A 13,330-nucleotide genomic window follows, 5' to 3' on the forward strand; every position below is an offset into this window, starting at 1 on the left:
AGGCAGCTGGGACTTTGGCTTATCATCTAATCCAAACAATGGCATTTCAGGAGTGCAGCACTCCCTTTATTGTTTGTATATGTGTTTTTTTACAAAGTCATTAAAAATATAGGGTACATAGTATGTGCTCATTAGACTTTTTATACAGCAGGGTTTGCAGAAAGACAACAGTAATCAAAGCCATAGTAAAAATAAAAGTGCAGCTGAAAATATTGCTAAGTTAAAAAAAGTTGTAAAGAGGGGAGGAAAGCAGGCAGGCAGGGAGGAAGGAAGGAAGGACTGTTTAGCTAGAGATATGAGGAGTAGAAAAATAAGAAAGGACGGTATACACATTGTTAGCAGTCACCTCGTCTAATCTACTTATTGCATTAAGAAACTTCTTGCAAGATTGTGGCATTATCACAACAAGCTCACAACAATATAACTGAAAGGACAGATTGCTCTCTGAGACAATGACTAAGCCCTGTGTCTATACCTCAGCTCTACTTTTTTTTTAAATTCAGAGACTTCCATGGTGTCTTGGACAAGTCCTGGCAACTTTATTCCTTATCATGTGGTTCTACAATATCTTATCAGGGACAGCTCTGCCCCAGACAGTCAAGACTAAAGACAGCAGATTATAAAGCAGTATGCAGCAAGTTTCTGGAAGCATTTCTGAAATTCAGATGAGATTTTCAACTAACTTGCAAGTAGTTTATGAAGATGAGTGACACTCATGTAATCATAAAAAACGTGAACAGCAAAAACTCAAAGTACTTGTATTTAATTTGTTCAGTTGAGTGTATTTATTCTGTTTTTTGCTGTCACAGTTGACTACTGCTCATTTCAATTCATTATCATGGCACAGCATTTATTAATATTATATAGATAGTTTTATGGGATGGTATTTATCTTGTCAGTAGAACAAAAATGAATGCTATTATTACTTCCTTAAATGTGCACCTTTTCAACTGTGTTTCAAGAAACGTGCTGTATCTCCAGTGACATCTAACAAACTTCTACACGGTCGGTATTTCATTTATTTTTCTTCTGTTCAACCTCTTTCTATTTTTCTCTGTGCAGTTAACATGTAACCCCTATAATACATTCCATGGGAGAAGGGGGCGTATGTTGCAATGATAGGGAGGGCATCTGCTTTGCTGGGTCTTTTCATGTGGTTTTCCTAATGTTTTTTGAAGGGCAGTGTGTTAACAATTTTGTTGTTTGAGGAAAATGTTCTGCACCTTCAGTATATGGACTGTATCATGTTGTATCATGATGTATTCTTCAATAAACACTTATTTTAGTGTTGATCAGTAATTGAATATGCAGTTGGGCTTTTACTGTATACCTCCGCCTTATTACAGTCTCTTCTTTTGTTATGATGAAAGCACTGTATGTAGTTTTTACTTGATTAAATTAGTGACTTAATATGTAGCGAGTGTTTCACCCTTATATTCAAAACTGTTGGGTCTTCTTAATTGTGCTTACTAAAAAATATGTACAGAAACTCACCTTTGTACGTTAGCTAACATATTTTACCTGCATCATACTGTTTTTGTGTGTTCTAATCTTTGACAGAACTGTATTAGGCTTTTGATTTGTTTACCTTTCGTACCATGACAAGTCAGCATTAATGAGCCCCTGTCCTTGTCTGCTCTTTGTAGTTGTTTTACAGTATTGTTAATTTGTGGAATTCAATTCAGAACAAAGTTAGGAACATCAATGCACTGCTTCTAAATTACCAGACCAAAATTCTTGGCAATGAGATTATTTTGAAAAAAATATCTGGCAACAGAGGACTGTAGAGAAGTTGGTGAGTGCTTAGGTTGTGGATCATTATGATCTCTCTTTTCCAAACTGTAAACTGATTTTAACAAAAATGTATACTGCATTAGCAGGCCTTTTGGCTCATTTAGTCATCTCAGCTGGTCGTCTGGCCAAGTGGTTATGGTGGTGGTTTTATGTAAACAGATTACAGAGTTCAATCCCCAGCAACAGGAAAAGGGGGTTGGTTTCTTTTGTGGGAGGTTGGCATAATGGCTAAGGTGTTTACTTTATAGACACAAGGTGCAGGGTTTGATTCTCAGATAGGGTAACTGGCTAGGCATAAAATGGCCCACAAGGGCAGTTTGCCTAGTACTAACCTGTAAACTTCTGTTACCATCTCATCTGTGGTCCTAACTGGTTATGAAAATTTCATAGGTTCATAGGTAGGTACTAGGCTATCGGCTCTGGGGCCTATACAAGCCTAGCCAAAAAGGTACCCTGGCTTTTGCCACCCAAGAAAATTATTTTCCTGTGCCACTGTCGAGCAGAGCCACAGAGGTGATCCCCGGGGTGAATTTCCTATTTCCCATCCAATCATCAAGATTTTTCTTGAGGAGTGCTAATGAGGAGCTTTGTTTGATATAGATAGGTAGTTTATTCCAGAATATGGGAAGTCTCTGGGACAGGAATCTATCCCTCCAGCATGTTCTGTTTATTGTGGTGACAAAGTCCCTAGAGCGTGTAGCTCGGAGGGATTGGGATTTCTTTAAGTGGAGCATGTCCAACAGCTCTGGGTTTGACATAGCTTTGTATGTTAGGCAAAGATCACCTCTGAGTAGGCGATATGCAGCGGAGTAAAGCTGGAGTTTTTTGAGACGGTCTGCATAGGGCATCTGTTTGAGGCCGGTAATCCTCTTTGTGAGGTATTTCTGCGGCCTTTCCAGTTGTTGTAGATGTCTTGTGAGGTACATACCAAAGGGGGCATTGTACTCTATAATGGGTCTGATGAGTAGAGGGGAACAATGACCTCTTTTTTTCTGGATGAGAAACCTTTTGTGATGAGGTGTGCCACGTAGAAGGATTTCCTGACTACTGTGGCAATGTGATTATCAAAGGAGAGACTACTGCCCACCTGTGTCGCAAGGTCTCTTATCACACTTTATGTGTTAAGTATACTGCCACCTATGTTGTAGTTCATGGGTACAGAGTTTTTACCAAAGGGGATGACAATGCACTTTTTAGCACTGAGCTTGAGGCCATGGCTTTGACACCAGGCATCTGTCTCAGTGAGGCCCTTTTGTTGGATGTCCACATTGTTAGGAGTTTTGATTATGGCTCCTAATTTGCAGTCATCTGCGAACTTTGTTAGCCAAAGACATTCTGTGTTAGCCTGTACTTCAGAGAAGTAGATACCAAACAGGAGAGGACCCAGGACTGAACCCTGTGGTACTCCACTTGTCACTGGTCTGAAGTCAGATTTGGAGTCTGCTACTTTCACAGTGTGGGTTCTGTCAGTGAGCCTGTTGGCAACCCATCTTGTGACATAGGGATTTATACCTAGTTTAGTGATTTTATCTATAATTCCAGAGTGGGGGATGGTGTTGAAAACCTTGGCAAGGTCTAGATAGGCTGTGTGAACCACCTTGCCCTTGTCTACGGCTTTGGCGACTGCTTCAAAGACATCTATCAGGTTTAGGAGACATGATCTGCCTTTTACAAACCCAAACTGGGTGGGATCCAGAGTTAGGAGATTACCAATGTCTTTGTTTTTAAGTTCCATGATGATACGTTCCATGGCCTTGAAGACCAGGCTCGTCAGGCTAATGGGGCGGTAGCTCCTGGGGTCCGTGGTGGCTCCCCCCTTGTGGAGTGGGATAACTGTTGCTGTGTGCCATTCAGCAGGCACAAATCCTGAGGTGAGGCTATGATTGAACGTGGTACTTAGGTGGGGTGCCAGTTCGTTCTGTAGTTCGTGTAGAATGCAGCCTGGGATGTTGTCTGGTCCCATGGATGCTGTGTTCTTGTCTTTGGAGAGTGTGGTTTTTACCTGTGCAGCCATGATTACAGGAACTTTGCATTCTTTTGGTATAGAGATGGGCTCTTTAGGGGGTGAGAGGGGGGTAAAGTTAGCACTGAACCTATCTGCCAGGATGTTGGCAATATCAGTTGGGTCTGTATATTTAGTGCCATTGTGCTGTAACTCAGAGCAGATCTGAGTGTTGCCATTGAGAATCTTGACATAGCTATAGAATGCTTTGTGGTTGTCTTTAGAATCAGTGGCAATTTTGTTTTCGTAACTAGCTTTGGAGGATTTTATCAGGGATCGCAGCTTCTTACTGAAGCTGACCAGGGAGCTCCTCCAGTCGTGGGATTTTACTCTCTTTTGCAAAAGTTTCTTCCTTCTGTTGTACAGTTTGTTTATGGCAGGGGACCACCAGATTGACTTCCTTTTTTTGGAGGATAGCGTCTTGGTTCTGTTTGGGATAGCACAATCCATGCACTCATGTAAATGCTTATAAAGTGCAATTGTGTAGGATTCAGTAGTCGTAACTGTATTGTCCATCTGCATGAGTATCATGAAGTTCATCACTTCTGTCTTAAGAAGCATGAAGTTGGCTTTGGAGAAATTTTGTACCATGGTTTCCTTAATGGGGGTGGAGGCAGGATGTGGATATCTAGGGTAGTTAGCTTATGGTTGGATTGGACCAATGAGGCGTTGACTTCAGGTGTGGAGCATCGGTCACTCATACTGGTAATGACTAGATCTAGGATATTGTTGCCCCTGGTGGGGGTGTGGATAAGTTGATCCAGGGCATTGGAGTTTATGAATTCCAGAAAGCGTTGAACGAAGGAGTTGATACATGAGTAGTTTTCCCAGTTAATGCTGGGGTAGTTGAAATCGCCCATTATTAGGGTGTTTGGTTGATCCCTAATATTTTCCAGTACATCAAGAAAAGAGAAGTGGGAATCCTGGGGCATGGTGGGTGATCTATAGCAAGCTACAATTTGAATTGTAGTTTTGCCCAGAGTTAGTTGCACTTGGATAACCTCGGGTGCATTATGCTGAGCAACTAGCCAGGAGGTGTGGATATCCTTAATTTTTGTCATTTCATTGACTTTCATTTTTGTCTTGGTTATTTGCATGACTGTGTATACAATGGAGATTTTTCTTGAGATGCATTCAATCTGTGCTGTATGATAATTTCACTTTTTCATTGTCCTTTTGTTTTATTTGCTTTTTTGTGTGTTTTTTACACGTGTAATTTATTTACTGTTACATGGTTCATCCCGGTCTCCTATTTAACATGTTGTGTTATTGCAATATGTTCCTGTCTGCTTTCCTCATGTAGGCAGTTATTCATTTTCTTCTCTGCTGTATGTGACTTCCATGTAATGCAGATTCCAGATGATGTCCAATCACTGAGTGGTGTAGTCTGTTTACTCTCTCCTTCCAAGCTGCCGTAAACAAATGTAAGTGCACACAGTTATGTTTGTCTGACACAGGGCTGTAAAATGTCATGTTTTAAGAGTAGGGATCAGGCAGTCTTGAATGAATCACTCATCCCAACCTCTGGATTCTCCTTTTCTCTGCTAAGTTGGTTGATTGAACATTAGACTATGTCATTACTGAGTTGCTTAATGTGACATCTCACTATACTAACAAATATTACACCATGGCAGACCACATGTTATATTGCATCTGGTCAAGATGTTGCATATGGACTCCTTTTTTGTTCATGGAAGCTAGACAGGAGGACAAAAAAACAATAAAAAAGGAGGACACCTGGCTGATTACATACCAACAGACAATCTCATGTGATCCATACAAATGTGACTGCTACTACCCTGCTAATCCCTATCACAGGCAGACACTTCTAGAGAGTATTTTTGGACCTAATCCACTGCATGGTTTAGGCTTTTTTAAAGGGATAGTTTGAGTGAAAGCCTGCAACAGATTATTATTCTCAGCATGGTGACTGTGACTTTTAACCATCCAGGAGACTGTCCAGACAAGATGGTTTTTGAGGAGTGGGAGTAAAAGATTAAGATCAATGCATGATCCATGATATTATATCAGGCAGGGAAAGAAAGCTTCAGTGTATCAAACAACCTTAGTCATTCTTTCAGTCCCTTTGATTTCTATTGCTTCCCAATCATATTCACCCAGTTTAGTTTTCTGAAATAATTTTGTGTTTTTTTGCAATCCTTCAGGGTCTCTATTATATTATATTATATTATATTATATTATATTATATTATATTATATTATATTATATTATATTATAATATACCTTTGCATTATCAATATACAGGCTTTACTATAATGATTTTTTGTAAGCTGACTCACAAAGCCTGAAAGAAGGCTTGCACTAAAACTGAGTGTTGTGATACACAACCTGTCACATTGTGGTCACCTCAGGACCTACTTTATACTATTACTACCACTACCACCATCATTTGCTTAATTTACTCTAACCAGTCTGATGCATAGCTTATTCATTTTCATATTCATTTCAGATGTTGGAACCTGCTTCAGCAAGTTCTGAAATACAGAGAATGAGTGGCCGACAAAACAGATTTGTATACACCAAGTCCAACATGGCTATTTCTCATAATATTTACTTTTCTCTGAGGTATGGAGATCTCGGCATTGGTATGTATAAATTCAGTGGTGTGGGGGCTGCAGTACCCTGTAAAAAGCAAGCTTAAGTGAGAAGAGTTATGTTCAATATTTCATTAAGGTGCTGTTTTGTTTTTTAATTGGCTCCCAGTTTACTTTAATAAAGGCGATATATTAAAGTTAGTATTCTTTATGTTTGTTATTCTTTTACTGACCAATTTACTTAACATGACAGTTACAGAAACCTTTGCCATTAGTTTGACTTGACTTATCCAGTGTAATGGTACTGTTGAGGGTTCTACAATCTCTTTATTTTTCAGGTAAAATATCAGCGTCTTCTTCAGTAATGGTAACTTTTACATCCTCATTATTGGCAGCTGACTACAGAATTCTCTTTGTTGACACTGTTATGCAGCTAGTCTACGTAATCCAGATATGAGGTCTCTATTTATCTGCTAAACAGACCTTCGCTGTCTTGTTATAAAGCTTGTCAGGTTTTCTAGAGATACTTTTGCTGTAAGTAAATATTACTTTCTCTTATATATATAAATGTTACCAGAAGGACTCAAGGTCTTAATATATTTTTACCTGCATAAAACAGATAGAAAATCATCATGTATCATTTTACAATCCAGGACTGGCCAGAAGGAACTATGCTAATGTAAATGATGTGAACTACAAACTGGAGGTGGAGGCAGACTGCAGTGCGTTATGTTTGTTTATGCTATATTATTATGCATGGCTTATACTATAGTCACACAGAAACATGGTGGGACAATGTAAATGATGGAATCAATAAGCGATATCCTTTACTATTATCTTTAAAAATGCTCGATGTAGACTGCTTGACAAGCAGATGAGCATCATCTGCTCAGAGAGCTGCAAGTGAAACTCCTGGTGCGAGTGTTGAGCAACAGACATAACAGTGTTATATAATACTACCATTTATTTAAAGGAACTGGCATTCATTTTGTAACCTGACTTACTATGTATTAGGTTACATAGATATGTTTAACTCCAAATCAGAATGAAGCTGTTTTTCATTTTTAAATACATTTGTCATACCTAACCTTTTAGTAGTGAAGAATGGAGATAGGGCAGCATTTCTGGCAGGTAGCATGTGCATCATTTGGATACAGGTACATTTTTGGCATATAGGAGATGCATCATTTTGATATAGGGGCATTTTGGCAGCTAGCATGTGCATCTTTTTGATACAACGTGTATTTTTGTTTTCTAATACATCAACGTCTCACATAAGCTCTGCAACATTGTGCTCATGCTGGGAGATCCTGTCTCTCAAAACATTGTGGATGTGCAGTAGTGTAATGTGCTACAGAGCACACATTAATATTGTTACAGATGAGAAATAGACATAAGGAGCTAAAATGATCCTGTTCAGGGTCAAACTTCCTAAAGATGTCATTCAAGGTACTGAATATCAGAATTCTAAAATTACTATGTAGTTTGCCATGCAATAGTTCCTCTAACCTATCCAACCTTGGGTCACACACTATCATTTTTATGACACACACACACACACACACACACACACACACACACACACAAGAGTGCGCGCACTACAGAAGCATTTAGCTCCTGGTCAAGGAATGATACAAAAGACAGAATAAGAAACATAAGTCAGTGAAATACCAACATCCACATTAAGGAAGCAATAATATGTAATACTTAATATGACTGATACTAAAAAACTGAAAACCAGAATCATTTGCATAAAAAATTACCAGCACCTCAAATTCTAGTTCTATTTGGCAGTAACACTGAAACAATTAATCAGTAAGAGGCAAAAAAATCCAAAATGTTAACCTTCTGTAGCATGTGTGTCCATATATAGTAAATTTACATTGAGTTAATGTGCAAAAATGCTATTACCTGTCAAAGTGCTATGTGAAGCACAGCAGCCTAGTGCATTCAGGGTTCTGATATGTTGAGCTACAAGAGAAGCAGGGAGGCTTTAGTCAAGCTACCCGATGGATTTGAGAAAGTTAATTAACCAGAAATGTCTACCTCTTAAGTGTTACTTCAAAGTGGTATTGTTCTGCATTTGAATGTAGCACTACTACCCTCTCAGAGCGAAATTGGTTATTCAGTTGTTGTAGAAATTTAACATGGAGACACTGACATTCAAAAAATTTTATTTTACAGCAAGATGCTTTTCCAAAAAAAAACTTCTTGAGAAGAGAACAGTTTCGGCAATATGTTAGATTGGGGAGGCTGTTAAATAAGAATTTTCCATATAGTGAATGTACATGATGTAAACTGACTGTGAATATCAAAATGTTCTTTTTCCCAAGCTCAGTACTGAAAGTTTGACTGTTCAAATATTGCTTCTCTCTTACTCTATGTGCTACTGCCACACTGTTATGTAATGTTGAATCAATGAGATTAAAAATAAAAGACATTTATTAATTACATCTTTCTTTTTTTTTTAAAGAAAGAGGCATACCTTTCAATCTCTTAGATCAAAAAATCTGGGCAAACCTATCGATAGTGGGGGGCAAAGGCCCAAAATAGGGATAATTTTTAAATATTGCTCTTACAAACTTAGAAAATTGATAGAATTACAGGTTTTTCATTAGCATGAATTTCCTGAACGGTAGAAGGTCTAAAATTCAAATGTCTGCCATTATTTTCTGACTTTAAAACCCTCATTGATTTGCCAGAAAAACACAATTTTATGAGAAACAGACGAAATATATGAGGCAAAAATCTGGACATTCAGCAAAAATCTGTACAGATGAGAGGTATGGAAAGAGGGTGTATCATATATGCACTTATATTATAATGATGCAGTGGGAGTGGCTGTAAGAGGGAGTTACAAACAAGAGGTGTATGCCATGTAATTTCTCAGTGTTCATTTCAGTACATATGCTGGTCAATGCACAACGTATTTCTCACCACTTTATTCTGCTATTTCTTATTATGTGTGTGCTTATTGGTATGCATATAGCTAAGAGGTGGTATCAGGGAGCACAGAACTGATCTCCACCCCTCCCAGCATCCATTTTATTTTAACATACCTCCATTAACTGTATGAGTAACTAGACATTGTCATAACATAGTTTAAACACTGCAAACATGAATAAAATCCTTTTCCCAAAGCAGCGATAATCATCTTTGACATTATTGGAACAGCTTTCCCAGAAGCTGTCATAGTCTGGAATATAACATAAAATTAGAATGTCTTATATAATTTGTTCCATTAGAAAAATTCTGTTATATAATACTGTGTAACATCCAAATAAAACTATGTCAAGATAAACGCAGAGGTTCCCCTTAACTGCTAGGCTTTTGTAGATACGTACATTTCTGAGATGATGTAAATGCCATACTGCAACTAGTTGACTAATTTTACTTGCGACTATGAACACCTGGAAATGCAAATATTTTAAATAATTGTTTAGCGTATACAGAACACAATTTAACTATATTGCTGATGGCCGGTGCTGATTCTTATGTTTTAGCCAGAGTGCAAACAGGTACAAAAATTATAACACAAAAGAACTTTCAACAGCTGCACTGGCAAGCAATTCTTTGCAAACAAATATTTATGCCTTGTGAGTAACTTCCATCTGTGCCAACAAGTCCTGATTCTCCTTTCGTTAAGAGGCTTATTTATTTATTTGAAAATTAGGTAAGTGAACTTGTCAGGCAAGCATTCTCAACCATTACTTTGGTAATGGGAGGCATAAAATACAAGCCAACACCATTATTTGTGTATATTTTAGTATGCGCATGGCAGTACGGGGAAAAAAAATGTAATTCGCCATACTTTGCAATTCACACTTCAGAGACTTGCTATCCTACAGGTGCCTACAAAGCAAACAAAACATCATCCTGTTTTAACTGAGTTGGAATGCTGCTTGGACCGCCCATGTCTGGTAAGTCACATTCCTTATACAGATGCACCTTAGCACATCAGAGGCCTTCACAATGACCTGTCTCACCTGCAGAGATGGGTAGCGCTATACTGACCTTCTCCAGCCCCCATCCCCCACATATCATAGAAAAATTATCATTCTGGTATTGCGGGAATAGATTGAACATCCCTTACTAGGTGTCCTCCAATTGATGATGCTTTTACTTATTCCTAGAACTGCTTCTTGAGCTCTGTATATTTTCATGCCCCACTGTGGATATTCAAAATGTGAGTATCTAATGGCAGATGAACAAAACTAGCACCACAGGCTCTGTTACACTTCAAGGATGTAGCATGGCGCAGGTATACACCCTTCCATGTTGTTTGTGATTGCGACATCAGACAGCTAAGAAAATTATGTAAATTCACTCTACATTCACTCTACGTGACAAGATATGGAAATTATGGACCAAAACTAAGACCCCTTCTCTCCTACAGATTTACAAAGAACTTAGAAATCAAATAAAGAAAATTATCAACAAAGACAGAATCAACTTCTATGCAAACCCTCCCACTACCCTAAAATCTGACCCTAAAAAATTCTGGAACTCAATCAATCATATACTGCATCCAGGAAACCCTTCCCCTCCTAACCCATGCCCAAATAAAACTTTTGAAGAAACTGCCACCGAATTTAACAATCATTTTATTAACTCAATAATTACCATAATTAATGACCTCCCCACTAGTAAAAATACTAAACCCCCCACTTTCTCATCTTCCCCTCTTTCTCCTTCTAACTCTTTCTCTCTTACATCCATCTCAACTAAATATATTAAATCTCTACTCTCTAAACTCAAACCCTGCTCCCCTTCAGCTGATAACCTACACTCTTACTTCCTACATATAGCTGCTGAACCCCTAGCCTATCCAGTATCCATCCTGATCAACTGATCTCTCTCTGAATCATACGTTCCATCAATATGGAAAACTTTCTACACATTACCCATACATAAAGGACATAATTCTTTTGATATATCAAACTTCAGACCAATTGCTATACTGTCTCCCCTCTCCAAGATTCTTGAGAAATGCATTCACAAGCAGATAATGCAATATCTTCTCCAACAGAACCTCCTAACACACACACAACATGGATTTCATCCCAAACACAGCACTACAACTGCACTAATATCCTTCATCAATACTGTATCACTGGCCCATGACAATAATAAACTAGTCGCATGTCTGTTCCTCGACCTGTCCAAAGCCTTTGACACTGTCTTCTATCTCCTCCTCCTAGACAAACTGTCTCACCTAAGATTCTCTCCCCCTACCATATCCTGGTTTTCCAGCTATCTCTAACTGCCAGCAAGCTGTTAAATGGCACTCTGCTCTTTCTCCCCCCTAAGCGTCCCAATGGGTGTCCCCCAAAGATCCATACTAGGGCCACTGCTCTTCAATATTTTCACAAACCTACTTTACACTTCTTGTCCCAATTCCACACTTGTACAATATGCTGATGATTCTACAGTCATCGCCATTGCTGACAGTCCATCTGACCTCCACTCTACTACCCAAGCATCATTCAATACCATAGAGACATGGCTTTGTGACAACAAATTAATTCTCAACCCTAAGAAAACTAAGCTCCTACTCTTCCTCCCAAAAAACCTCATCAGTCTCAAAACTACATTTTCCATCCTATCTAGTAATAACACTGTCATTACCGCTGACCCTAGCACTAAACTGCAAAGAGTCATAATAGATCATTAGCTTAAATTTGATCTCCAAATCACCACCTCTATCAAAAAGACTCACCAGAAACTGGGACTCTTTTATCGAAACAAAAGACATTTACCAAGTCAGCCAGAATAACTCTCTCCCATGTATTTATTCTTCTCACCCTCCTTTGTAGCTCTCAGTTATACACAAATCTTAACACAACACTCATAACCAAACTTGAAACTATGTATAATAAAGTTGCCAGATTTGCTGCAAACCAAACCTACAAGTCACACCATTGCTCGAATTCCCTTATTTGCTGCTACTACAGCAACTGTTAATTATCCACTCCATCCTCTAGTTACCATCTTTCTGCCCTAGCCTTCTATCAATTATAACTAAATATTCCCCAATCAGGACACTACTTAGCTCAGACCAAGACTTCCTACAGATCTATAAACCCCAAACTAAAAGAGGGTGCTTACTCTATAACTATACCCCTGCTACAACTTGGAACCAACTACCACTACAAATTAGGACCCTTGACCAAACAAAACATTTCCAACTAGTCACTCGGGAATACCTAATAAATAAATGGTCCTGCCATTGTAGTCATCCTCACTGAAACTACCTAATCCTAGCTTCTGTCCCTCATCCCTCCTTTCTTTTCCACAGTCTATCATAATATTCATCTACCTCTCTGTCTCGTTGCTTAACCTCTACATTACCTTACTGCTCCATCTGTACCTATACTGTATATAACTACTTAGAAATAATGAACACTGTTTTTCCCTACATTGACATTGTACCTAAGTTTTTGTTGTACAAATTCTGACATTGTACTCTACTGCTTTTCTGTATGATTTATTGTAAATGCTTTTTGCAGTTTGATCTCTAACATTGTACCCAACTGTTTTCTGTAAAATTTTTTTGTAAAATTTTACTTCTCTAACTAAAGGTTTAGCTGCCAATGTAATTTTTTTGCTGACTGTATGTAATGTAAAATGTTAATACAGATTGCAGAGCTTTTCTCCTCGGGTCTCCTATGAAAATGAGCTAACGCTCAGCTGGACTAACCCGGTTAACAGATGTAAAATAAATAAATATTTTTTTTCCTGCTTTACATTTTGTTTCCTTTGTTGAAAAGGGAACTAGCCATGATATCCAAAAATAGGGAAATACTATACAAAAAAATGAAAAGGATGGTATTGGATCAACAGATATTGTCAACTTAAACTGGGTAGTACAGATTTGTTTAAGAGAAAAGTGGCACATGCACACGTATTGTATACTGTCAGAGAAGAAAGTGATAGTATAGCAGAGTTTTTGCTCGGTATAGGCCCACTTGCTTACTGG

The sequence above is a fragment of the Protopterus annectens genome, chromosome 5.part1 (assembly GCF_019279795.1).
Source record: "Protopterus annectens isolate FY-2018-M chromosome 5.part1, PAN1.0, whole genome shotgun sequence".
Classification (NCBI taxonomy): Eukaryota; Metazoa; Chordata; order Ceratodontiformes; family Protopteridae; genus Protopterus; species Protopterus annectens.